The sequence below is a fragment of the Athene cunicularia genome (assembly GCF_003259725.1).
Source record: "Athene cunicularia isolate RWA chromosome 1 unlocalized genomic scaffold, athCun1 chr1_part1, whole genome shotgun sequence".
Taxonomy (NCBI): domain Eukaryota; kingdom Metazoa; phylum Chordata; class Aves; order Strigiformes; family Strigidae; genus Athene; species Athene cunicularia.
In genome coordinates, this window is record NW_020799091.1 from 3,595,610 (window position 1) to 3,619,945 (window position 24,336).

Genomic DNA, 24,336 nt, shown 5'->3' on the forward strand with positions numbered 1-24,336 from the left:
ACAGCCCCTTGACCCTCCCCATACACAATAGCTCTCTTTGAAATAAAACCCAAATCAAAATAACTTGTAGGGTTAAAAAATAACTTAATTTGACTTTTCTTTCTGCTTTTGAAAAGTGTATATGCACACACACACACACACATAAACAATTGGAGGGCTCCCACTGTCACATTCATCTTAAACTTTTCTAGGGTCAATCCATTCGGCAGCAAATCTTATGCAAAATGCAATAAATAATCAAGGGAAATTACAGCAGCAAAAAGCGCACCCTTGGTTGAAGGCCCCCATTGTTTTAGTCACAAAAGAATGATTCCTGGTGAGCAGCACTTGTCATCTGTTTTGCATACTCTCGATTTTGCTCTTAATTGGCATTATGTGGAAACTTATCTAGAAGGCCATGGGAACCAAAAGGCATCCCTTGCCCACTCCTTCATTGAAGAAGCAGAACCCAATTAAAGCACATTTATCTCTCTTTCACTATTAGCATCCTCATCTAACAGACAGACATAGAGAGAAGTGCAATTAGCCCAAGAGCAGCTACCTTTTCTTATGAAAATTCTTGTAAAGATCATAAAGAAAATAACGGAGGCACAAGTGTTCCAGCCTTTGGCGAGCTGAGGTGCAGTGATTTTTAGAAGTATTTGATCTGAGCCTCTGGATGATTTTCTAAATACATTTCTTTTCACCAGGTAGTAACTGACATAAGATGCAAAATGCACTCGTGGAGTTTGGACGCAAGCCTGTGAAAATAAAGGAGATGGACAAAGAAGAGGAAAAGAAGCCACAGGTGTTTTCCCAGGAAGCCCAAGCTGTCTCAGGAAGCCATCAACTTGACAATTCCACTATGGTTCCTCTGGCATGACTATGGAAAAAACATCTCAGGGGAAACAAAAAGACTCTTTTTCATACTGGAGCCCAGAGTCAACTCCCAAATCCATATCCTGCTGCTGAATATTGCAGAGCTACAGCCAACACATGAGTTCCTGCAACCCCAGCCGCATGGACCTCCAGCACTCCAAGACAGCCATGACTTGGAGAGGGTTCCAACGATATCCCCTTAAGGTTGTACTCCTGTTTTTTTTAGATGCAGTCTTTGAGGGCTCCTTGGAGAATGAACACCCACTGCTGACCCCTGTTACACATGTGCCTGGCTATTACAGACTTCAAAGGCAGCTCTGCATATCTTCCATATCAGAAGTCATCCCCAAGTTAGCAAACGTTTGCACTACCACTCATCCTGTCTCATCAGCAGCTACTAAGAATACGCACGTGTCGGGAAACGTCACGCATTTTATCACTTCAGCAAGTCATGCCATCATGAAGCAGTATGTGTCCCAGTTGTATCCCTCAGTTTTCCCCCTGGATGTAACTACAGGCTTTAAAAAACTGAGCAAGGACACAAACCAACAAGCTGCCTTTTTTTTTTTTTCTCCTTTGGAATATTCCACTGCTTCATTTTCAACATGTGGCAGGTCCAGCTAACACATTTTGGTGAAGAACCACCCAGTGTGCCAACGTGGAAAGCAGAATATTCCTCTTGAAGTTGCCCCAGAGGTGCCTGTCTGCTGCCCCAAGGTATTGTCAGCAAATCTCAATTTTTACGATTAACATTAAGATGTTCAGTTTTACACTCATTGCATGGGCTTGCTAACTGAGTTCATTTCCAAACCAAGTTAACAGAATAATGCCTGATAGGATGGTTGATAGGATGCCATCAGCTCTTTGACCTCCCACAGCAGATCTCCTGGCCTGCTTTCTTCCCCGGAGAGCTCAATGCTGCAGCTACACAATTCTCCTGCCCAAACAGAAAACAATGCCACTGCATATGGGCTTTTTGGTTTTGTTATTGCACACATGCTTTTTGCTTTTACCATGGTTGGCCAGTGCAATGGGAAGGAGAAAGACAACGTCCTCTCTCCAAGAGCCACTTGGAACAGGGGTGGCTGCCGCAGACTCTAAATAAGCAGGGAAATTGCCAACAGGGAAAACAGTCCCACTGTTAAACCTGTCAATGAATTTATTCCATTATTTTTTTGAGCTTCTGGTAGCAGGGCAAGTGTACAAACAGATCACCAAGGAAATGGTAAGGAATTGGTTAAAGAGATCAGAAGAGGTTCAAAAACGGGGGAACAACGTGAAAATTATGCCACTGCATTTAACTGCAAAAATACAGAATCTCCTCTGTGCCCTCCCATCACGTAACACCCAGAGGCTGCTCTGAGAGCAATGGAGTAGGATGAGCAAATCCCTGTCTCCCAGCACAAAGATGAAACCTGCAGGGAGACAGCTGCAGTAGAAAGCATCAAAATTAATGTCAAGCAATAGATGAGATTTTGGTTGAGTTTTTGATGAGATTTATCGCTGCAAATGTTTTCCCTGGCAAATGTCACACCATTAAAATGCAAAAAAAAAAAAAAAACCCTCAATAGGAAATAAAGCAAACTCAGAAACATCATCCAGACAAATGACAGCTTGAAACTCAGTCCTCAGACTCTCAGGGTCATGGACGGCCTCCTTTGTAAGGAAGTGTGTAGGAGAAGTGCTAAAAAGTCCCTTCACCTCATCAAGGCCACCACCTATGACTGCAGAGCACACATTTTACAGAGAGTAAGGACATTTCACCAGCATCCTTCTCAGTGTGGCTGACTAACTGGGAACATCACTTGGAGCAAATTCTGCAGCTGAGCACTGCCCCAGCACAGCTGCAGCTTTGTACACATGGTGAATTAAGATCCTGTAAAATAAGCATAATATTCTTCATTTGCCTGTTGAAAAAGCTTCTTAGGGAGGCTCCCCTGTTCCGTCCTTGATGGGACTTCTGGAAGAATGACTCCTTAGTGCCCAGTAATTGCATGTAAAATTGCCACTGCCCTGGCAAAAATAGAGCAAAAGTGAGGATAGCATGTGAATTGTGTGTTTACCTCCAACAGGGCAGCAACTCTGCATGAGGCTGGCCGTGCTAATTTTTATTTTCCCAAAAGAACTGAATGCTCTGTAGATCTGAGTGCATGCCTTAGGCAGGCACCCGCTTTCCCCTCCCCACAAGCACCTTCTATTTAGCAATCCTTGGAGAAAACAAATCGTTTCCATCATGCAGGAATGAGCAAATCTCCTCGAGTCAAATGTCCAGCTCAGAAAAAAACATTTCTCCAGCCTTTGGATTCTCTATACTTGGACTGCTGTTCTTACAGGCACTTGTATGTCCCGTTTCAGCAAGATTTGGAAGATCTTTGCGAAGGCTGCCACACGCTCTTACTTGTCTTTTCTGAGCTGAGCTGTAATTCAGAGGTGCTGATCTCCGTATCAAAATCTGATGTACTTATCTTTCTTAGCAAGGCCACATTAGGTTAATATACTGCTAATAGTAAGTGTTCAGGACAGTATTTTCAGCTGAGTCAGACTGTCCATTCCTGCTAACAGGTTAAATGTGATAAAAAAAAAGAACTTGCTTCTTCGCCTAGACCAGATAAGGGTCATGTCTGCTTGGCACCCAGTGCAAAAAAAAAAAAGCTAGACTTAATTTAGCAATCCAGTGAAAAAGGTGACTGCTCCACTTCAAAGGCATATAAACCTTACCAAATTTATGATTGTCCATTATTATCACTGATAATACTATGCTGTTATTACAAAGTGGAATTAGGGGAAGGATCTCACCTGTTGAAGTGTATTTTAAATTATCTTCCTTATTTAAGCCTGTCCTTCCAGTTTGGGCTTAATAGGACTCCTCACAGGAGCTAAACACATGCTGAACAGTTTTGCAGCAGCAGTACTCAGGGGTGCTTTCTCGTACCAGGTGAAGACAGATCCTATAACTCACTTTCATTTATTTTTCCATACTTCTGTGTTTTGGGATATCCTGTTGCATGAGAGATGAATGCCCCTACTTGCCTTCCTGTTTGTTTTGCCTTATGATGCACAGTGGCTTCTTATTCACAATAAGCACACACACACACACACACACACACACACACACACACAAAAATCTAACTTCCCCAGCAGCAGAGTTGAGGATAGAGTCATACACAGTGGAAAAATTAGCATTAAAATTAGATGAAAAAGCTCTGCTTTTTCATACAGTAACATTTTGCGCTCTCCTGAAGAATGGAAACTGATGCTTATGTGCTCCAAAGCAAATTTTGCTCCCTCTTCCCACTGTCCTCCCCACCCTATCAGTCAATGTCTAATTAGGATCTGTAAATTAAATCAAGTCTAGCCTGGGACAGCCGGAGTGTTTGAAAGCTTTAGCATGAATAAAATGAGTTTACCTCACCCAACACGAACGAGAAAAAGCAAGCTGGGATGAAAATCTCTGGATGCGTAGTCTGCGCTGGAGCTCAGAGTGAAGTCAGCTCTCGGTACCACGGCTGCGGGTGACAAACCAGGACTTGCAGAGTCTCCACGGGTGGCACATGGCACCACGGGCCATCCTGCTCCATCGGAGCTGCAAACTAAGGGGTGTCGAGGAGCTCTGGCCACGTTACAGCAGGGTTCAGCCTTGCTCTGGGACAATGCTACAGTGCTAAATCGGAGCTACACATCTGCTGCAAGGGGGGAAAGGTACTAGTGTCACAGGCTGCGACGGCAGCACCACTGATGTACCGGCCTCATGCGTGGCACTGTTAGATCTGTCTATAATGTACACTGCGAGATCACGCAGAGATACATAAGGAAACCCCGAAAGATGCTTCATAAAGTCCTGAAAGCAGCAAAACCATGCTAGAGCATCTGGACAAAACAGCCTGTTCGTGGAGGTGGGTGGTGCGTGTAAATGGTGTTGCACCGTGCAGGCTGCGGGTAAAGCCTGTGTCATTACTGCTCTCCAAATAATGTCACTAATGGTCTCCAAAGAGCACATCGTTTTCAGAAGGAAAACGCGATGATATTTTGGTGTATTATTAAGCTACAAGGAGATGAGCAGTAAGCATCTGTAGGGAAAGATTCCTCCAGAGACTCCATATCCACAGCTAAACGCTGTTCCACTGCTATGAAGTTACCTCTTTTTCCAAACACTGTCATCTTTGTTATGGTGTTGCTGTTGTGATCTCACACCCTCCAAAGAACTGATACACAGCTCCTGCATGTCACAACAGGAGCAGCAAAACCTCAGCTGAAAATAGCTTTCTGCAGCAAAGCGAAAGAAAACCAAAATCTGATGTGTCCAAAGAAATACGCCTGCAATTCACTCACAAATCTAAACAGGGAGAAAACGATTGACTGACAACATACAAACAGTTCTCCTATTAAACTTCTGATTTCATACTGGCTTCTACGCCCACCCTGCCACACACCCCACAGCCAAGTTGCTAATTACATCCTTCCTATTGTTTTGCCAGTTCCTCCTCTGGCAAATAATGGGAAGCGAGAGGATTATGGAGACTGATGCGCTTGACAGCAAAAATAAATAAGCAAATGGATGCATAAATAAATAAATAATGCCTCTAGTAGTCACAAGCCTGTTTCATCCTTCCTCCAGTATCTTGAGCCAAACTTCAAGGGTTATTCCAGAAAAATGACGGTCTCCTGCCTCAGAGAAATAAGTATCAATTAATGCTTAATTAACATTGCATGACAGATTGATTTGAATAAACAGAACCTTTTAAATTAATGTCTTTCTATAGTGTGGGTTGAAACAAGATGCCTTGTGGGAGAATGAGCAGCTCCCTATTATTATATACCATGTCTACAGCTGTAGCACCTGGAGGCTCTAAGTGCATCACTAGCCCAACCTGTTAGATGCTGTAAATATATAGTTGGTAAAGATGCTTATCTTGGATTTGTAGTGTAAACAAGGAGATATGCCGTGTAGATCCTGTGACAGGTCAATCAAAAGCTAAGAAAACAGGGGGCTTAAGTCCTTTGAAAAGATATACACTTTATCTAGCGGTTTTTAATTAGCTGGATAAATGGGATTTTTTTTTTTTTTTTTCAAAAACTTCTTCCCCAAAACTTATTCATATAAAGTGTGTGTAAACATCCCAGAATATGTAAGAGTTGCCTTATGGGGTTTAACAAGGAAACTAGATGGGAAAAGAATGCACAGGTTGCAGCAGAATGGCACGAAAACCAAAAACAGCTAACGGCATCTTTCCTCACCTGAGTAGGAATAGTCTGATCAGCAACGAACCACAAGTGAGCAGCGACTCTGAAAAATCAGACTGTTTCCAGACCAATGTTGGCTGCTCCAAAGCAAAGATGTTGGCTGAAAAGCACCCTGAGAAATACGCACCCTACCCCGAGGCATTTTATTCCTTTTAACAAGACAGTAAAATAACAGCCCCTGTTCTTTGTACTGTTCGTACTCCTTTTCTGCGTGCACTGCCTTTTGTCAGCTCCATCCAGCAGACAGCACTGGACCAGCCAGCATGGCGAACATGGGAGGCAGCTATGGACCAGCCCCTGGAGATGGAGCTGCGATTGCTGGCATGGCTGATTCCACTACCCAGTTGGACATTACCGGGGAAAAATTCCATGATTCCACAAAAAATAATTGATTCAGGGTCTATTATTGACCCTCTGACCTTTTGTCACTGATAATCAGATCAGCTGGCATTAGAAAGGTTATTAAATGCATCAACATTAAGAAACTGCGTAGCAATTTATTTTTTTTTAAAATAGATTACGTTGACAAGTAAGAATTCACCTTCAGTAAAGAGGCATCTACATAAGTCCTGTGAACTTACCCATCTCTTAGTAAAGAGAGCTTGTCATGTTTAGTGCCTCCCAGCAATTCGGGGAGTTTTATTTTAGAGATTTTTCTCTCCTTTTCCTCACTCCACTCAGTTTGCTGTAGGCTGTCACCTCATTATGCTGTTACCACTTACTATGAAGCCCTGACTTTGAAAACACTTATTTTTCTGGCAATTTTTCACCTTTCTCTTTTCTTTTTTTTTTCTTTTTTTTTTCCTTTCTTTTTCTCTTTTCTTTTTCTTTGATGCAGTCTTTATCTTGCAGTTAGATCTTTCTCAGGGCTCAACTTTTTGAATCCTGGCTACAGACACAACATCTCAGCTCACACCAGCCTTAATACTTCCAAGCATCCCAAACCCCAACAAACTATTTTATTTTACTAGGTTAGATATGCATATATATGTCATATGTATATAAAAGAAACGCTCTGAGTTCCCAATGAATTCATAGTGATCATTGCTATCATGGAAAGAAGCAAGTTAATTCCTTACAGCAGCAAGTAGTTTCTCCCCAAAGACCAAACTCTTGGACATAACCTGCAGGCAGAGTTATCATGCTTTGGGAACAGCCTCTTATTATTTATGTCCGTCTGTACAGCACTGGGGATTAAAGCATTGGTGTTCAACAACCACCTCCATGCTATCTTGCAAGCCAACATAATTCTACATCAATTTCATTTAAATATCACGTAATATTCAGTGCTATAAATTTTAGAACTCACCCTACCATACTTGTAGCTTTATCATTAGCAGGCATTTAATTCTGTCCAGCCATTGCTCATGTCAAGACTTTCCAGGCTGAGATGAACATCTCCTGCTTCTTTATACATCAAGGAGCCTGTAGGTGCCCCAGCCCTCATCTGGAGTGCTAGTTGCTGTATGCACACCTTCCAGGTGAAAAGCTCTTAAAAGCTGAGAAGATAAATATCAGAGGGGAACGTTGATCCCATGTCACAGATGAGAAATAAGGGCTTAAGGACATTAATTACTGCAGTCATACATCTAGCTTTGGACAATGGCCATGCATAATTCAGGGATCTAGTTGCCCTAGTCTACAAGGAAAGAGAGAGCAAGAGACAGACTTCTCTACTTTCTCTTGCATGTCACTGAAGCCACCTGTGTCAACGCCTCTCCTCATCCTCCTCAACCTCCTTTGCCAGAATTTAAGAACTTGCTTTTCATACATGCCCCTGCCCCATTTTATCAGCTGCCTGAAAAAGCCAAGTATTCAGTCTCTAATTTTTGATGTCCTGCCCTCCTTTGGCTACCTCAATTTCTTTGTCTTTTTCCCCTTTGATAAATCTGCACTATTCCTCCTTCCAACTATAATGCTTTGGTTCCTTGCTCTTCTCCCACTACTCTCAATATCTGTAATCTAACCCACAAACATAATTTCAATATTAACACTAGGCAGATGATGAAATTAGGGATAATGCTGTCCCTCTGCTGAATGGGGCAGGGGACATGGAAAAGGTAGTCAGTGTCTTGTTCACCTTGGTCTTTACTGATAAGACTTAGCCTTAGAAGTCCCAGGTGTCTGAGACTGGTGGAAAAGTCTGGAGCAAGGAAGATATATCCTTGGTGGAGAGGATCCAGTTTAGGAAACGAATTGCATATGCATGAATACATGGAACCTGATAGAACATACCCACAAGTGCTGAGAGACTTGTTTAATGTTCTTGTGAGGCCACTCTCAGTTATCTTTGAAAGCTTGCAGCAATTGAGGAAGGTTCCTGAGGACTGGAAGAACATAAGCGTTGCTCCTGTCCTCAGGCAGTGCAAAAATAAGGATTCAAGTGAACTATAGGCTGGTCAGCCTTGATCCCTGGGAAGGTGACAGAATAAATAACCCTGGAAATAATTTCTAAGCATATGAATGACAAAAAAAGTTATTGGGAGTAACCATGATGCTTAACCATCATCATCTGCAGGAAGATGAGTAGCTCAGCAGATAAGGGGTTGTTTTACCAATTATCAGGCCTAGCATAAAGGACACAGCCAGCATCAAGATGAACCCATAACCAGATTGTGACACAAAAGGGTCAGTACAGGGGTGAGCACTGGGGGTACAAACAAGTCAATCAGGTTATACATAACCAACATCAATCCCAATGATCCCAGCAATGACACCACACAACCAACAACAGGTAGAATAGATGGTGAAATGCAGCCTCCCATAGAAGGGATGGGAGACAACCAGGTCAACCAGCCAAACACATCAGACCAAGGAAGACACACACTGAATCCCTACACAGCCCACATTTACAAAAGCCAGACCTGACTGGAGCCCAGTCCCAGGGAGGCGGGAGGTCCTTCCCCAACAGGGAACTCTGCACAGGGCATCCACCTCACACACAGACACTGCCCCTGCCTGCAAGGGGTCCCAGCTTTTATCCCTCAGTGGGACACCTGACCTTGGGTTACTTAATGTGGGACACCTGGGGCTCATTTACCCAATGGCTCTGTCTGCCAGGCTGCCGCACCCTGGAGGGAAGCCTGAAGGGAAATTCACCCCCCTTTGTGAAGGGCTGTGGGAATCACCCATGTGTCAGCCTTAACTTGGGGCTTGAGGTTGAAACACCAGCATTTCAGGGGGGAGCAGTGGATTTGCATATCTTGACTTTAGTAATGCATTGACAGTATCCCATAACATCCTTATTGATAAACTGATGCAGCATGGCCTAAAATGCACAGTGAAGTGGACTGAAAACTGCCTGAACTGCCAGGCTCAAAGTATCAGCAGCACAAGGTCTAGCCAGGGGTTGATACTGGGTCTAATACCATTAATTCTCTCATTCATGACTTGGATGAGGCAGAGTGCACCTTCAGCGAGTTTTAGATTATACAAAACTGGAAGGAGTGGCTGTTACACCAGGGGGCTGCACTGAGAAACAAGCCCACAGAAACCTCCTGAAGTTCAACAGAGGAAGATGCCAAATCCTGCCCCTGTGAAGGAATAACCCCAGGCTCCACACCAGCCTGGGGACAACTTTCGGGAAAGCAGTTTGGCGGGAAAGGACCTGGTAGGGGTCCTGGTAGACACCTAGTTGCTCATGAGAAGTAATGTGCTCTTGAGGCAAAGAAGGTCAACAGCCTCTTGGGCTACATTAGGAAAAGCATTTCCAGCAGCTTGAGGGACAGGCTTCTTGCCCTCTGCTCAGCCCTGGTGGGACTGGGGTCCCCAGTACAAGTATGACATGGACATACTGGAGCAAGCTGCATGAAGGGCTATGATGATGCTTAAGGGACTGGTGCACCTCTATGGATGGAGAAGAGAGCTGGGAGTTTTATTAATGTGCATAAGACCTGATGGGTAGGGTAAAAAAGATGGAGCCGGATGTTTCTCAGTGGTTCATAGTGACAGGACAAGAGGCAATGGACACAAACCAATTTAGTGGGAAGTTCCACTTCAACATCAGTAAAACGTTATTTGCCCTGCGGGTGGTCAAACACTGGAACAAGTTCCCCAGAGAGGCTGTGGAGTCCACACTCATGGAGTTAATAAAAACAAAGCCCTGAGCAACCTTCTCTATCTAAGCCTGTTTTGAGCAGGTGGTTGGACTAGACCATCTCCAGTTGTCGCTCCCAACCTCAAATATTCTGTGATTCTTTGATTTATGGTTCCACTTCTCCACCCTTTCCTTGTCTTTTGCTGTGTGCTCAACAGTCTCAACTTTGCTTTCTTACCAATTGAGGAGTCCCAGCCACAATATCTAAGCAACATGCTCTATCGCTGTGGGCAATGCCACCATCCTGTCACATGCCCATAACCTTGACATCAGCTTTGACTCATACTCCTCTCCCAGATGCCACTTCCTAGCTCCACTGAAGTCTTGCAGATTTGTTCTGTGTAACACACTTAAGATAATGCCTTTCCCCTCTATCTACCCATCTAGGTAAATCTCTTCTCTCCGTCTTTACCATTGAACATCTTAATTACAGCAGAATCCCTTTCTCTGGTTTTTCACAGATGTAAATTTGCCCTGATGATATTCCCTGGATGCAAAGGCCATTTTTCCAGACATAGCACTGATTCCCCTTCCTCATTTATATCAAAAACTAGGCTGTCAGCATCCAATCAACACACACAACCATTTTCCACAGTCCGTGTGCTGGATTTTCAAATGAATGCTTTTGTATTTTCTTCCATGCTGCTCCCCATAAATACCTATAAAATAACCTTGTTATTCTCTTCCTTTCTCTGCAGTAATATCTAGAAATCACCGGCAAGGGTTAGGCTGCAGATGCTCTGTGAGCACTGCCTGTCATACTGACCAGCACTTTCTTATTACATCCGTGGGTCTCCATCTGTCTGTCACTATCCATGGCTTCTTGATTTGTACTTAGATGCAAGTCATTTCATGCAGAGAATGTCTATTTTTCTAGAGTGCCTGGCACAGTAAAAATGAGTCCTTCACTAGGACCGTAATGTAAATTATTATTGTCAGATAATAAAAATAAACACAGATCAATAATACACATGTTCGAAACAAATTAGTGACATTCCTCTTGACTCTACCGCACAAGAAACATTGCAAATATCATAATTTCATTTTAAGCAACAAAACATAAATAAAACATCCCAGGTGCTGAAATTCATACTCACTTTTTTTTGTATTTCCCTTCTTAGAAATATCTAGGAATAATCCATCAAATACTTCTTATAGGATACAGTTTTAACCTGGACATGTGTTATTCTCAGTCTACCTGTAAAAAGACACAGACAAAAAAAAAAAAATTAGTGGTTTTTTTTAGTGATTTTTATATTTTTGTTTAGTGATCTTTGTTTAGTGATTTTTTACTTATTTGTTATCCTACATGAATTAAAACCAACTGCTAACAGTTAGACAGGGCACATAAAACACGCATCTATACACAAGTGGTTTCTAGTGTGATACCACATCAGCACTGTGCTAGCATATGCTTAGTCATCCCACGGAAATAAATGTATTTGTTAAATACAAACTAAGGCTTTCTGTACAGCACTTAGAATTAAATGCCTGTCCTTGGCTAACTGTGCAAACATCCATCCCTTTGCCAAGAGAGTAATTTGCCAATTCCTCTATTGTAGTTTCAAGGGTTTTCAATTAACATGGTAGTTCTTCCTTTCTTATTGTGTGATTTTTTTTACAGGCCTCGGAAAGCAAAAGAATTTTTTTATTTATGTGGCTATCCCCAATATTTCCTTCCTCAGATCTTTTACCCTTGTCTAAGTGGAATGACTAAGATCTTACACGGATGCTTCTTGTTGTTTCCACTCACGTAAATAAATTTTGTCTTATCTGAGTTGCTTGTGATGTCAAAGAGTCCCAGTTTAAAACTGTTATGCATGTGTGACAAGCCTGTTACGCTACAAGCAGGAGGTTCAAAGCCAGTGTATCACAGCACTGGGGCTCCTCTTTTATGCCTCTCATTAGCTGATTAGCCTCAAGCCCCCTCTTTCAGCTCCTTTCCTTGTCTCAGGGAGACAAAGTCCATAGGGACTGGGGGAGTGGAGAAGAGACGGCAGCAACTGGGTGTCTTTAGCTTCATTGAGAAACACATTTACCAGGGCCAGCAGTTTTCCCGGGCTGTTTTGCTTGATATGCATCTATAATACAGGCACTGTGGTGCACCAGGTCTTGAAGAATTGGAAAAATAATTTAGAATTAAGCAGTCTGAATGATGCAGTAGTACGCTATTTTAGAGGTGGGCTTCCACCTGGCAACCTGTTTCTGTCTATATGGTCCAAAACGATATTGACCTTTTAATCTTCCAATTGTAAATTAATTTTGAAGCCAAGCTGTCCACTGTAAAGGTACAAAGGTCACTTTTAAATAGCTGCTCTGCTACATTGCCCTTTACTCCGTGGTCCACATCCGTTGGCTTCCTCCCATTAATTCTCCTTCCTGAACAACCCTCCTTTCTGTCCTCATACAGATTATTTCTCCCCAACATGCATTTTTCGAAGCTGCATCTCATTTTGTCATTTCCTGCCTAAGGTTTCTAACCTCTTTATCTTCACTGATTTATGCAGTGCCTCCCAATTTGGATCATCTGTGATTTTAATTAACATGTACTCTTTTCCTGTCTTCTGGCTAATGAATTAAGATGTTTAAAGAAGACTGGACTCAAGACTGCTCCCTGATGTTCCCCCACTAGAAAACTCATGCTATTCAACGCATTTTCATTTATTATCTCACTTTGCTAATGGCCCTGTGGATGGTTTTTAATCAGCATCACAGGGTCCTTATATAAGCCAATCTGAATTAATTTTGTGAGTCTCATCTCTTGCTGGTGTTCACTTCAATGAGAGGGAAAACAAAAGCAGAAGAGGCCATCACTCACCAGAATGCTTTTCTGGGAGATCTGGAAATGAGAAGGAGGTGAAAATGAATTGTTCATTCTCTTCTCTCAGCACTCTGGTACATTTATGGTCCCCCACTACCATAATATCTATACTTCTCCTAATTCTTAATATATGTATTTTTAAACTACCTGTCAAGGTAGGGGAGTGCTATTATTCTCACTTTTGTGAATAAGTTTCAGCACAGAGAGAACTGTGAGGTTGTCAGCTCTGCTCCTCTAGCAGTCATGGTTATAAATTGAGAGGTTACGGTTGCTTTTGCATTTACACATCTCTTCTGGAAGTTATAGTGCCATGCCTGCCTGTGTGTACCTCTGGGATGACCCATGAAAGTGATTTCATCTCTTTATTTTATTTTTTTTTTAAAAGAAATTTATGTTTATATGTCTGTATGTGCATATCTATATCATGACCTAAAAAGTATTTTGAAAGACTGAGCCCAACTAGATGTAAAGTGATGCCAGAAAAAGTGAGGGACAGGTACCCCGAGCATGTAACTGCTTAATCCAAACCACATCAAATAGACTAAGACATATAGTGTTATCTGTTGCATCTGGTCCTGAAAGTTATTTGGGCACCTCCTTCTCACTTGCTGGGTGTTGAGATATTTCTGAAGACCTGGACCAAGTTGCTTTCATTGATGTTATACAGGAATCTTGTACTGGATTTGAACCCAGATCTGCAGAGTTTAAAATGTGTTCCCTGCCTAAGGGCTTCTTTCTTATCAAGAGGATAATAATGTCGTGTGATGGACATTTAAGCTTCATTCAGTGCTCTATGACTGAACTCTCCAAGAAGTAGGGTCTCACCCTGACCACATGCGCTACTTCCTCCACTGTCACCTCCTCATAAACAGTTTTCATGCTGTAGTTACATTTCTTTTGGATGAAATTAATAAAAAAAAAAAATAAACACCTCACATTTTTGCTACAGAGGAAAGGATTAGGAGAGGCATTTGTAATACAGACTTACTTTACATGGGTTATTTTCTGAAATACTAATCATATTTCTGAATCAGCTCTGAAATACCAGAATCTTCAAGTGTATATGTTTTTTAATAAAAGCCAGTAGGATTTTTTAAAAATTACAATTACCACTCTTCCCTCCCACCACTCTCACCAATTGAAACGCATAAAACCAAACCAAACCAAACCAAACCAAACCAAAAAAAAAAAAAAAAAAAAAAAAAAAAAGGAGAAAGAAAAGGGCCAAATATTTCCAAGAGCGTAAGCAGTCATAAAGGAACTAATCGTGAGCTAAGAAGTGATCTAAGGGAGTGAAGAGGGAGGTAAAAACATGAAGAAGACAATTTAGAAAATATTTTCAGGAGCAAAATTTCTAAAGACTCATAATTTTTTAAACACATGTCAAAATGAATATGTGGCCTTGCTTCTGCCTTTCTCATTAAAATATTTAGAGCCAAAAGACATGCAGGACATAATGTTTGTTCCCAATATTCTCCTTATAGTAGGAAGCAGTTAGACAGTTTTTTCACTCTAAACTTTTAAACATGGCCCAGTTGGAAATGAACTGCCTTTCACTTGCTAAAAATAAGCATAAGAAACTTAATCTAAGTCCATCGCCAGTGCAATTTATACGATACACAACGTCAGGGAGGTGTAATTAGCAGTGCATTGCAATAATTTATTATTGGTTTAAAAAGCCTGAACAATCAGGACCTTATAACAAAATGGGAAAATGGGAAGCTATGTGCCAGACATATTATTCTGGTTTATATTAATTCAGTTATTTTACCTTTAGTGCACATTTATCTATCCATACAGTGTGAATGCTCCATTGAGAAGGATGCTGAATATTGAACCTTTGGCTCAATATGAAATATGCACTCTGAGGCATAACTGCAATAATACTTCCATTTGCATTATTATGATTAACATTTCTCTGAATAGGAAGCATCCAGTAATATTAATTGCAGAAATAGTGAGATTCCAATTGTCATAAATCACTGTGTAGCGTAAAGCAAGCTCTCCAAAAACCTTATAGAAAAAACCCCTATTTTTTTGTGTGTTTTTTTTGAGTTAATTTCAACCTCATTTTCACCAGGCTTTCCCATTTGTGTCTGTTGACAAGACAGTAATTATGCTTTTCTCTTGATTAACACATTCTTTTCAGTAAGGTCCCAAACAGCTTTCACATGAAAGGCTGAATTCAACAGAGCATGGTTTTTCTCATTAAAGACTTAGCATTCACCCATAGTTAATTTATCACACAGATACTTCCTGTCTCATAGGAAGAAGGGTGGCCTTGAAGCTAACACTCTTGATTTGATCAGAAGTTTTCTCCACAACTGTTGAAATTAATCCTTTTCAAATATGATTATTATTGAATTAATTTAGTAAGTGAAAACAAGGCGGGGGGAATGGGATACTGTTTCTCTACTAAAGCACAGATCCAAGGGACATTTTGCCTTATTTGAAACAAGATAATCTCTAAATTTATACAAAGTCATTGAATCTTTATCTCTATATTTATATCTTTGTAATCAAGTCAACGTTTCCCCCTTCACTAGCATTTATTTCCTCAAAACTGTTAGCAAAACTGGCAATATTCATCGATTAATCAAAGCGAGCAACCTTGACATTTGGTGCATCAGCTTTCATTTGTAACAGGCATACGATGCAATGATTTATTCTGATGTATTACACTGTACCCTAAAGAGCATCCAAAAAAAAAAAAAACAAAAAAACCAAAAAACTTTCATTATCAGTGTTGTGAAAACAAGGCATCTGCATCAGGGACCACACACAAGGAGAGAACAATATCTTGCCACCTGTGCTCTTTAATCCAGACTTTTGATGGTTGGATTGTTTCAGGGTTTGCTTGCTTAGGGGCTTTTCGGATATCTTATTTCCAAATGTATCATATATTCAAAAAGCAACTGAGGGGTCTAAGCAGTGTTCAGCCCTGATACAGCAGAGCTTTTCCTGGCGAGCGTGCTGCTCTGGTCCAGCCTCGATTAACTCACAGTAGGTGAGATGCCCCTGAATTACTGTGGCACCAACTGAATTCCTAATGACAGTGTCCACTTTGCAAAAAAAACACACACCCCCTGAGATGGCAGTAATTAGTGCCATCCTCAGCAGCACACGAACGGTCGTAGATGTCCTGGTTGCTGCTGGGAGGCTGAAGGAAGGAGGTAGATCATGGACGTGCCCTCACCAAGGATGTTCAGACCAATTGTGCATTTTGGGCCAGGAGTACTTTACTCCCCACCTCTGGGCCTGATCTAATGATTTTGCAAAGCAGTTAGACATGTTGGGTATTCCACTCCATCCCCAAATAACGCTTTTAGCAGACCTGCACATCCTCTCCTTTCACACCAAATCGACACCCCATGTAGAAATATTTATTGGCTTTGGCTTAATGTTTCATTGCCATACCTGCTGACAAAAAAAAAAAAAAAAAAAAAAAAAAATTATCGTTATCATAATCATCATCCACCCAATCAGCCCTTGGCAGGAAATACATGGGGAAGGCAGAGCTTGGAAATCTAGGAGGATGTCCTTCATAACCAACCCATAACTGGCGATGAGATTTGCCTGGAGGGACCATCGTCCTGACACTGATTCAGCTGGGAAAGAGTTAAGGCTTGATATCCATCCCTCTTTTTTTGATAAAAAGGAAACAAGGGAGGACCATTAGAGGGAAGATGGTGAGCGCAAGCTGAGCCACTCTGGAGGAGGATCTACAGAAGCAGTTAAGCCTGGAGAGCTGCTCTTTCCCTAAGCACCTCTTCTTTTTAGCCCACACATCAAGCCAATTTTGAACCTCATCAGCCAGGATGGCTCCCAGTAGAGTGAGTGTTTTGCACATCCCAATCTGTTCCAATTGTGTCCTAGGGGTCATTTCGCAGTATTTTATCTCTGCTGGTTTGGTTGTTTGTTGTTTGGTTTGGGGGTTTTGTTGGGTTTTTTTGGTTTTTTTTTTTTTCAGAAGGGTGAGGCTGTTTTTTAAGTAGTTTATAGAGCAGGCTGGAAAAGGCTACACAGTGGAAGCTTTTCAGAATTAAGATAATTTTCTCAGTGTGTAATAATTTCAAATGAAAAATTGGATTTCTGGGAAGTGGTAGCACAAGTAAAGGATGTGGAATGTGTCCTGTTGAGCTTCAGCAGAAATGCATTTTAATGTTCATCAAAGCATTACTGTCCTGTCCCCTTTGTGTACCAAGCTCTTCTTCCTCATTTGTTGCAAGATCACCAGATAAACAGTGCAAAAAATTTGCTTTCATGTTCTACTTTCAATTGTGCCATATCTAAGTCTCATTTGCTTGTACATGCTTTGGTCATCACTGATTTATCTCAGCTAACTTTAGACACCTACACAGTAGTTTTTAAAGAGCTATCAACCTAGACTCTCTTAGATGTCTAGTTTTTAATTGCATAAATTAACAGTCAATGAGTCTCACCCCAAGCTATGTTTTCTCAGTGCAAATGAGTACCTACCCCTCCAGCCAATCATTGTAATGTTGCCTTGACAAAGGCTAAACAGCATTTTAGTAATGACATTGTTCAAAACATAACAGTTGACCATCATAATAGACCCAGTAAATAAATTCGTTTATTAAGGCAGGACAACTCAAGGACAGAACACCCACTTTTGGCCAACTGGAACAAAGAAACTGGGCATTCTCATCAGCCTGAAGTGTAGCAACCTTAACTGAGTTGCTTCTGCAGTGGGAATTTGATTCATTGAGCTTAGATTTCAGCTGGGCGATGCAATTGCACCAAAAGGCAACAGTTTCTCACAATGAAGTTGGTCCTATACTTGCAGAGTTTAAAATTAACATACCCATCTGATCAAGGCTTGCAAAGCACTTTAGAAAGCCAGCTCTCCTGCACACGCAAAGCCCTTCTTTGGATCCCACCACAAAATTTGCTTTGAAATGCTTATAATCCATATCACTAAATTCAAAGCAATAAAATATGTCTTTTGTGCAATAGCATCTCAAAAATAAATATTTTCTTGGTCCACTGTGAAAAAAAAATGAAGTCATCATTGGCTTTTGGATAATTTTTTCAGTTACTCCTTTTTATGTGGGATTTTTTTTTTTTTTCTGTCAATTTCATAAATAAAAACATTTCTCCTGGCCTATTTGAACTGTATATTAAAAATGACCTTGTAGAAGGAAGAATTTCTGTATCACCTAGAAAAGTATCACAGTATGTTTCCCAGTTCACAACAGATGTTTCTATAACTGTTGCTCAATTTTTGCCCTGTAAGGGCTTCAGGTCTTTCAGCACAGACTTGACCAACAATAAAACATAATCTCACCATCAAGACACTTTTCATTAAATCTGTTAAATGGAAGCAATAATCTTTCCCTTTATCCAGTGCTGATCTATAATCCCAAACCCTTCAAACATTTTGCAACTAAGGGTAATTGCTGCCTCTATTTTTTTTGCCAGTGGGTAGGTAAGCTGACATTGAGAAGTTTACAGGAGCACAGATACTGAGCTCAAGGATGGAAAACTTGACCCTAATAAAGGCTGGCAATTGTGGACTAAGGTATGTGGAGCTCATGTTTCTCAGTAGACTATAAATACTCCTGCATATCTGTGATATCACTTTATACATGCTATCTGGCCATTTTGTAGGGTATTTGTACATCTGAATTTTGACATACTCTGCCTTGAAAATATTGAGAAAAATTGCAACTTCCATGCAATGTTTTTATCCCATTTGCCACAGATAACACACTCTCCACAAAAAAAAAAAAAAGGTCCACTGAAACAGTTGTGTTTGCAAATTTCTTAAGAGTAGAATAAACATAAAAAAATGCCAGACACCAATGATTAACAAGATGTACAAAGCAAAAGCTCCCAATGTAACTGTTGTAAGAAATTAATGGTACATGAAACGGATATTAAATAATCTTTTAACATATTTTAAAAAGCTGTTTTCTCAGAAATTAAAACGTTATGTAGCTGATGGAGTGGACCAATAGGTAGATTGTGTTAGTTCTGTACTGCTTGGGGGCACATTGTGCCTGAAATGTTCTGCTGAACCCATTCCTTAAATTGTAGTTGATTTACTGGTGTACATCAACTGGTTGTTACCTTAGTAAGCCCAGTACCACGCGAACAGAGGGCAAGGACACTGTTCTGTCCTTGGATGTGCTCCTCACCATTGTCTCCTTGCTTCCTGGGGGTGTAACACTGCTGGGAAGGGTGTCAATAAAGGGGTGCACTGAAGGTGGACCCCATAGGGACTTCTTCACATACCAGTCCCTGTGCCTCTGCCACAGCTTTCACCTCCAGCTCACTATGATCACACCCCAACACAGACGGGTCCAAAGAGGAGTGGGCAGTGATTCTCCTTGGACTAATCAAGGGTGCTTCTGACCTCGAGAGACGCCACCACCTATCTGAGGCATCTTCTGGGCTGGCAGGTCTGACACGATGCTTAAGAAAGACCTGCACCTTTCCAAACCCATCAGCACTGGCGTGGCCAGCAGGGACAGGGAAGGGATCTGACCGCTGTGCTTGGCACTGGTGAGGCCGCCCCTCGATTCCTGGGTTCAGTTTTGGGCCCCTCACTACAAAAAAGCCATTGAATGACTCGAGCGTGTCCAGAGAAGGGCAACGGAGCTGGGGCAGGGTCTGGAGCACAGGTCTGCTGGGGAGCGGCTGGGGGAACTGGGGGGGTTAGTCTGGAGAAGAGGAGGCTGAGGGGAGACCTCATCGCCCTCTACAGCTCCCTGACAGGAGGGTGCAGAGAGCTGGGGATGAGCCTCTTGAACCAAGTAATAAGCAATAGGGCAAGAGGGAATGGCCTCAAATTGCACCAGGGAAGGTTTAGCCTAGATATTAGGAAACATTTATTTGCAGAAGGGGCTGTTGGGCGTTGGAATGGGCTGCCCAGGGAGGTGGTGGAGTCCCCACCCCTGGAGGGGTTTAGGGTTGACATAGTGCTGAGGGATCTGGTGTAGTTAGGAACGGCCAGTACTGGGTTAACTGCTGGACTGGATGATCTTCAAGGTCCTTTCCAACCTAGATGATTCTGTGATTCTGTGAAACCAGCAAAAAGAGGCCAGGTTGGATGTCCTAGGACATTCCTAATAAAACAAACCTTTAATGCATCAGAGAATACATTAATAACTCTGTTCTTTCTCTACACCTACCCCATTGTTGCATGCTTAGTAGCCTGTCCTGCTGACCATCATGCTGAGGCAAATGTAGGCATGCTGTGATGCCCTCTCTGGAAACCATGGAAGAATTTACCTCCTGCATTTAGGTGGCGTATTGACATTTGAATGGCTTTAATGAGGGTCCCCACTGCAAGGATAGAGCTATGGAAAGGTTTTTATTTGTGGTGACAGGAGAGGTCTGTGGCCTCTGAATGCCCTTCTCTCCCTCCACTGCCTATTCTGGAAGCCCACAGTGAATAATTTAGATACTTCTGGAAAGTCTCAAGAATGAAGTTATACGAAAAAAGGTCAAAGCATGCACTTTAGTTATGTAGCTGGACAAACACACACAAATGTAGCTACATCTATATACATTCATACATACATACATACTTAGAGAAATTTGCTGTTATCAAAAGAACTATAAATACCAAACGAGGGCTGAACAGCTGGAGTTAGATTGGCATATTGTACTGTACTGTAATGACTCAGCACAGGAGTATTTAATTTCCTCTCAGAGGCAAAATGTCTCTCCTTCTCAACTGGAAAGACTGGGGTGGCTGAGCCACTGCTCTTGATTTTTACTGAGTACATACGATGATACTAAGGGCTGTACTTTTACGAGGAAGACGGTGGTGATGAGAATTGCAGCAGTTTTCTCGTTTTCCCTCAGAATAAGAAAAAAATGGGCGCTCGGGTATTAGCTACACAGAGTAACTCAACCCCCCCCAATATTCTCATCCAAATGCAAAAATCCCACACCCACCTCTTCCAGAAACAACTTCTGTGCCATGGGAAAAACCCCATCACCAACCCTTGCTTCAGACCTTCACCCTCTGTTGAGCGCTGGGAGTGCAAGAAGGAACCTGTTTAATGAGAAGCCGTAACAGCCTCTCCACCAGACATCTCATTAAGTGTCTTTACAGCTGTGATTGTACCAGGAAGACTTCACTGGATTATTCTTTATAACCAGCCTCATTATGCTCCACCCCGTGTCCAGTTAATAATTTATATAAAAATAACATTTGTTTTTTATAGAAAATTTGGAATTCTTTGATGGCACTAGCCCCACTCTCCACACTACCCCCCAGGACAATATGTTGTACAAATAGCACTAAGTTTTGACTTTGAGCTACTCTTCCTCATTTCATTTTTAATACACCTCAAGGAGGGCTTGAAGCTAATGCTATCATCTTGAGCAAACTGATGGGATCTTTCTCTGTACAACAGAAGCTGAATAAAAGCCGAGGATCCTCATGCATCTCCCTTGCCCACACTGCAGCTCTGCTCCCAGTGGCTCCGTTCCTCCTGACAATGCTGCACAGACATCCTGTAGATCGACATTCTGCTTATCGATAGATCTCCATCATTCTGTGAATGAGAACGACGTTCCTTCGGACCTGTTTTTATAAAGCAAACCTATATCCATAGGAGCAATTAGTTCCCTGCTGGGAGTCTAGACAGGCCAGCTATACTGCAGCTGCTCGCTGTTGCCAGCACTAAATTTTCCTCAGTAGTGGATCAACGTGTTTAAACACTTTGATCTTCTTTATCTCAGTGACAAGATTTGAAAGCCTCCTGGATGAACTTTTCTTTCGGGCGCAACTCCATCTCATCCACCATTTCAGTGCTGACCTAAAACTTTTATGCTTTATTTACTGGAGAGGCGTCATCTTTTGAAATGGTTTCTCACATCCTCTCAGAAAGACTTTCTTTCCCCCCCACCCCCTAACACTGAGCTTAAGTAACGGTACTTCAAACAGCAGATAAGAGGCACAAAGGGGACTCAGTTTTATACACAGCAATTCAGAATCATCTTAATCTCCGTCACGCACTTTCTGATTTTCTTTTTTAATCTCTCACAGCACAGTGTGCACCAAACACAGCTGAGAACTTGCTGTTTAAACTGCTTTATTACTGTTACGCCATGAAAGCTTAACTGATGTTTTGAATATACGAGCACAAACAAACTGAAGCGAGGGAACACGCACCTCGGATGGGGGTACAGTTAGGTAGATGATAGGAGATAAGAATTAGTGTCACCATCCTCTTTCTGAAGGCTTGGGGCTTACTACATTCTCTGACTTCTCGAGGAGCCACGAGTGAACTATTAGTGATGTGAAACCACTGAGCAGGAAAAAAGCACAGGGTGACTGTCAGCTTATTCTTCCAACCACTCCAGAATTCCTGATTTTCCTACCCAAACTAACTCTCTGCCCCTTTGCACACCATGGGGTTGGTACAGTTGTGAGTGGGGAAATCCAACTCATATCTTATCAATGAAATTACTCATCTGAGCTCTGGGCTGTAGATTGGTTTAAACCCAAACTGACCTAATTTACTCACTCGTGTAAAATGCTACCTCCTGTGATAAAGGCAAGAGAGTTTCACTGCTCATAAAGCAGATGGGAGGAGATGAAGGAGAAACCCGACTGAGGCCTTTCAGTACTTAAAGGGGGCTTATAAGAAAGATGGGGACAGGCTTTTTAGTAGGGCCTGTAGTGATAGGACAAGGGGCAATGATATTAAACTAAAAGAGGGTAGATTTAGACTAGATATAAGGAAGAAATTTTTCATAATGGTGGTGAACCACTGGCACAGGTTGCCCAGAGAGGTGGTAGATGCCCCATCCCTGGAAACATTCAAGATCAGGTTGGACGGGGCTCTGAGCAACCTGGTCTGGTTGAAGATGTCCCTGCCCATGGCAGGGGGGTTGGACTAGATGGCCTTTAAATGTTCCTTCCAACCCAAACCAGTCTATGATTCTGTGATTCTATAAGGAGCCCAGAGAGTTTAACTGATATTACAACTGATATTACAACTTAGAACCAAATTAACAGGGCTGTGCTCTTATCAAAATACTTGCCCAGAAATGCAGAGGAGGCACTTTCCCTCACGCCAGTATTTGGTGCTGGTAGTGACACAGAACTCCAGCATAAACAGCATAATTAGAGACTTTTTTTTTTTTTTTCCCCCCTAAAGATTTGCTCCCTAGGCATGATTTTAATACCACAGACAATCAGAAGAGTTGATGGAGAGACAGATAACTGAGTCAAAACTGAAGTGAAGATTATTTCTGCTGTGGTTTGAGTGCTCCCACCCTGCACCGTCTGGTTTTATTATGCAGGTGGATGGAATGTGCTCTGCTCCATTTCCAAGGGAGCCACACAAGTCCGGCGTAAATCAGTCAGCAAGTACCTTGAACCGCACATATTAGGAATGCAAGCAAGAGGAATTCCAAAATGAAGCATGTTTAGACAAAGAGGCAATTATGGCATGGAGAAAAAGGGAGTGCAAAAATTTCAGCTGGAACCAGGGACGGAGCACAGTAGCTCAAGGAGGTGGAAAGTCTGATTCTGTGTTTATATAGACTCATAAATGGGGGTATTTTAATCCCCTGAATAGCATATAGTAATATCTGTTGGAAGAGAATATCACAGAATGGTTCCCAAATAGGGTTTTTTGGAGACTGGTCTTCTAAAATCCGTACAGTTCAGAGAGCCAGATTCTGGTCTCATTGACAAAGGCTCTGCCCAGGTGAGCTTAAAAAAAAAAAAAAAAAAAAAAAAAAAAAAAAAAGAAGAAGGAGAAAGCAGAGGGGTTATATCACTGCAAGTTTGCCCACAAAAAAACCATCCCCAGTGGGTCAGCACCTGTTTAGATAAATGGTTTACTCGAAATACACAATGCAGTAGAGCTCACACATTTATCCATATGGCACTAACATGAACTGCCAGCTGTGGCCAGTCGTCCAATATGTTGTCTCTCCATCTATGACATATGAAACCATATGGAATCATCTATCCATTAGGAAGAGATCATTTTCAGACAGGAAGGTTTTCTGACACAATTATTAGCTGTAGCGTTCTTGACCAGGAACAGGCCGAAATAGGCAGGAAACAAAAAAGGGTTTATGTTGTCTTAAAGGGTCATGTGAAGAATTTTCTGGTTTTAGATCATCTTTCAAGCTGGTCTTTTTTTTTTTTCTTTTTTTTTTTTTTTTTAAAAAGAGTGCCTTTTATCTCTCGGCTTAATGTCATTCTGCTGCATGGGTTGCTTTTCTCCCCACCCATTTCTGTGATGAGTGATCATGGCGCATGAGGGCTACTGGCTTCCCCTGAGCTCACGTTTGATTAGGGCCAGCAGACAGGTACGTG

General features: G+C 41.9%; 1 protein-coding gene across 7 annotated transcripts in view; it reads right to left on the bottom strand.

Annotated features, from left to right (window-relative positions):
* Positions 1-24,336, bottom strand: part of TENM4 (teneurin transmembrane protein 4) — a 601,633-nt gene that overhangs the window by 396,531 nt on the left and 180,766 nt on the right. For all 7 annotated transcript variants that reach the window (XM_026843650.1, XM_026843624.1, XM_026843595.1 and 4 more), the window contains one exon: positions 11,309-11,393. The gene's annotated coding sequence lies outside the window, so the exon portion shown is untranslated. The remainder of the gene's footprint in view (positions 1-11,308; positions 11,394-24,336) is intronic.